We start from the raw sequence: 4,419 nt of genomic DNA, 5'->3' as shown, positions 1-4,419 counted from the left end.
TTCACAACGTAGACTAACTAATAGACTTTTTCGTTTTTCAGTCACTAAGTGGTGTGCAAAGTCTCAGAATCCATTATTTTAATCATTTTTGTTTAATATGTAATATAACAGGATTTTACCTATAAACAATACAGCGAGAGCTATCCAGGCTAAAGTACAGCCTCTACATGGCAGCGCTAATTTTAATACAGTGCTACAACTAAGCCTCCTAAAGTGAACAATAAGTCCCCATAAAAATATGTATAAAAATTCATAAATAGGGGTGGGGAAAGGCCCTATGATATGATATTGTCACAATACTTAAATCATGATTCAGTATTATTGCGATTATAAATATATTGCAATATGTTCATTGCCATTTTTCAACTGCAAATATAACCATCAGGTTTTTGTCAGTATCTCTCATTCTTGCGCAGGAGGTCTGCAATGTTTGCCCTGGTGTAACTTTCATGCACTGCTCTAGTTTGGAGAATGTGAGACAGCAGGTGCCAGTTCTCTGTGAGATAATGCACTGTTATAGAATCCACTCCGCTTGACGTCCACAAATCACAAGTTAATGCAGTCTTTTCCACTGTACTCAAAGATTCCTCAAGTTTAAGCTTCACTTCCCTGTCGAGCTTGGGTACAGCTGCATCAGTGAAAAAACATACCTGGGTTCCAGTGTCTAGGACATTGAACAAAAGCCTTCGTTTTCCACAATGTTATACGGATGCAGGTGATGGATTATGCTATTTTCGTTGCATGCTCAGAAAGGAGGGTTTTTTTTTATTTTGTTTAGTTTTTTTGGTGGAGCTGAGTCTTTATGTTGGCTTTGCTGGTAATAAAATTTTTCAAATTTTCATCGTCCCCCTTAAATACGCTACGGCAGCACATATACTAAAACATACAGAAAAGATTAGCATGGCCCCTGCGAAAGGATGACACGGAAATCCGTGAAGCGCTCCATATTTAGGGGGCAGTCATGGGCTGGAGGTTAGGGAACTGGCCCTGTGACTGTAAGGTTTCCAGTTCAATCCCCAGGGCCGACAGCACATGACTGAGGTGTCCTTGAGCAAGACACCTAACCCCCAATCGCTCCCCGGGCTCTGTGGATAGGGCTGCCCACCGCTCCGGGCAAGTGTGCTCACTGCCCCCTAGTGTGTGTGTCTATTCACTAGTGTGTATGTTGTGTTTCACTTCACGGATGGGTTAAATGCGGAGGTGGAATTTCCCCATTTGTGGGATTTATAAAGTATCACTTAACTTAACACTTAACTTAAATGGTACAGCAGTTATAATCTTGTGCCTGAGGCATTCCATGCAAATCGCATGTGTCATATCGATTCCTTTTTCCATCCGCTGACTGTCACTTCCACTGACCTCACCAGAAAAAAACTTCTGGTAAACTGAATAAAGAGTTGATTCTATTATTCTAGTACCAAAAAGATTCATTTGTATTTGCAGTTTATTCAATAAAATATCTATACTTGGCATCAGTTTATCGATACAATATTGGCATGCAAAATATTGTGATGTGCTGTATCAACTTTTTGCCTACCCCCATCTATACTGCCACCCAGACCTGTCATGGCTGTCCAGTCCTATCAAAACACTTCTACACCTCCTTCAAACGCTCCACACCTCCACCAGCTGATGCATTTAGTAGTTTAGCCTCTCTGTGGGTACAAGCATGATCACTGCACATTCAGAATTCCCAGTGGGTGCACAGGGCTAAGAATGTAATTCTCCTTTAATGGTGGTAGAGAGATGGTTCAAGACTTTCTGACAGCTGATCAGTTGGTCTTTTTTTTCCACAATGAAAGGTACAGGGATTCATTCTGAATCCCCCCTCAGTAAAAATATTGTATTAGGGGATTTGTTCTCAAGTTCATGAATATTATTAGCCACCAGCCTGTGGGCAGATTGTGCTCTGGACTAGGGAACAATTCACATACCAGCAAGAATCGCTTAATGAAATTCACTGGGCAAACAGAATGGCTTATATTGAATGAAGAGCAATTCCACCTCAAGAAAGCAAGAAGAGTAAATGGTGGGAGCATCAGTACACTAGCTGTTATAGATAACAGCACATTAAATAATAAAGGTTCCTAAATTGGTCTTGCCTCAGATATTAATTAGTTCAGAAGAGTCATGAGTTTTTCATCCCTCTTTTGTGCAATCTAGATGGACAAGCTTTTTGTGCTTGGTTGAAGTGTACATATTGGTTCATTGATAAATGTGAAATGCAAAATTGGGGAGGAAACATATATCTAGATTAAGTGATGACTTGCCAGGAATGAAAGTGACATGTTTGAGTTCCATCTACTGATAAATGTAACTCCACTCAGCGTCTCTGAGCTGCTAAGGATGGAGCTATGCACAGTTGACAGAGGACCATTAAAACAGGGCTAATAAAGGTTCATGCATGGTGAGCTCTAAACTCTGAGTAGCCATGAGACATGCTTGAAACCACTGTAAAATGCGTTATATACTGGCACAAATTTGAGCTTTTTTGTTTACATTGTCAGATGCAGAGGAATTGTGAGCATATCATGCAAAAAAACACTTTAATGAAGAGTGGTACTGACTATAGACTGCAGGAAGGTGAAGCTCAGCATTGCAGGGTTTTAAAGGGGGCCTGTTATGACTTCCTGGCTTTTCCCTTTCCTTTAGTGTGTTGCATAGATGTTTAGTCTGCAAAGTCACAAAATACACACCAGAGGGAGGAACTCTCCCCCACAGAAACTTTTCTCAACTCCTGCCTCATTAGAATTCCAGGAAGCTCCTATTCTCTGTTACATGGTGACATCAGATCGTAACACCGTCCTTATTGGCTGTCTACTGGCAAGCTTGGCGTGCCCTCACACAACACACAGCAAGTACTCCAGGCTCTGGCAGGTAGTTAGCCTCTTAAACTCCTTGGAACCACTTGTGGTTCCAAAATGCACTTTGTCATATTCTTCATAACTTTGATATTTCTTAGCTACATTCAAAAATGGGTGTCATATGAGAACTGTAACTGTCTTCTTTCCAGTCAAATAGATGGGTGATGCCATTTTAAACCCTTCCATACATCCATCCATCCATTTTCTAAGCCGCTTCTCCGTCAATAGAAAAAGCTGAACTCTATTTTGTCTACTGATTATTTTGTTCCAAAAATCCGGGCTATAAACTATAAACAGATGGTGTCTCTGTAAACAGAGTGGTGTGCTCTGTTAAAATGATTTTTCTAATATAATACAAAGAGCGTCTAAGATTTTTGGCTTTCAACAGTAAATTGTAAGCGTATAGGTGTATAATATGTGTGATCATAAAACACATTTCTTGTTAATTTGAAGGGAGCTTTTACAATAAATAAAGAAAGAAATAAAAATTTGCATTTATTTCATGCAGTTACAGAATAATTATTATGATTCGGTCATGTAAATTCAGATGGAAAAACCAAAATATACCCTGGAGAATAAGAGGTTAAACAATCAGATCAAAGTGTGTGAGCTTACCAATCAGAGAACCATGGACTCACTTGAAGGCGGAGCTTAAAGACACCAGATCTCTAACAGCATTTCAGACAGAGGGTAAATAGAAATGGACAGTATGAAAACAAAAAAAGTGTTTTTAGAATACCGAAGTGTGTAAATCCATTCGAATACACCCCAAAAATAAAACTATGAACAAAAATGAGCATAATACGTCCTCTTTAAAGCATAAATGGACAACAGATCTAGGGGCAATTCAGTGTATGTAATATGTCACAACGTGCTTGACAGGGAAACATAGATAGGCTGTGTGAATCGGCAACTAGACGGAAATCAGTCCCATCTTAGCCAATTCATATTTATTTCACAATTTTTTATTGGTGCCAAAGTTCATGGGCTCACAGAAATTCAGCCCAAAGAAATCCAGATTTATCAGCTTCTAGTCGGTTATTAAGTGCAAGTAAACAAAAATGACAAAAATGAAACTTTTTTCTTATGCTTTTTTTCTTGGAAAGGGAGAAAGCTTAGCAACCTTAGCACTTTTAAAGCAGCCGGCCCAGGTACTAACTACACTGCCAGAAAAAAAGAGTACAATTTTAGTAAATTTTAGTCCCCTAAGGTAGAAGGAATGTAAATGTACCCTCAAAGGTACAACAAGGTTCTTATAAGGGCCAAATGTGTTTCCTAAATTCTGTTCAAAGGAGAAAGGGGTATATCTGAGGGTACCACCATAATGATAGTATGTGTACCCTAAAAAAGTCTCCCCTGATACTGTACTGTCTGTCATGAGCGACAGTTTTGTATGCCTTTTTCAAACCTTGGTGTCAGGAACACTTTTGATCAGTCATTTAGTCAGTCAGTCAGTCCCTGAGAAAGTGAGTTGTAGGTTATTAAAAAAGGTCCTTCACACATGCTATGTTAAAATGGTTCTTTAAAGAACCATCAGTCAATGCCATCACTGCAA

The 4,419-nt window shown here is 39.3% G+C and overlaps 1 non-coding gene across 1 annotated transcript; it reads left to right on the top strand.

Moving 5' to 3' along the window:
* The first annotated feature begins 848 nt into the window (after positions 1 to 848).
* Positions 849 to 952, top strand: LOC119261662. Its single transcript, XR_005129155.1, has one exon. It is a non-coding gene; the product is annotated as a U6 spliceosomal RNA (small nuclear RNA).
* The last annotated feature ends 3,467 nt before the right edge of the window (positions 953 to 4,419 follow it).

This window comes from Pygocentrus nattereri, chromosome 19 (genome assembly GCF_015220715.1).
Source record: "Pygocentrus nattereri isolate fPygNat1 chromosome 19, fPygNat1.pri, whole genome shotgun sequence".
Taxonomy (NCBI): Eukaryota; Metazoa; Chordata; class Actinopteri; order Characiformes; family Serrasalmidae; genus Pygocentrus; species Pygocentrus nattereri.
The sequence above is the reverse complement of the archived record's forward strand: the minus strand, read 5'-3'. Positions and strand labels throughout refer to the sequence as shown.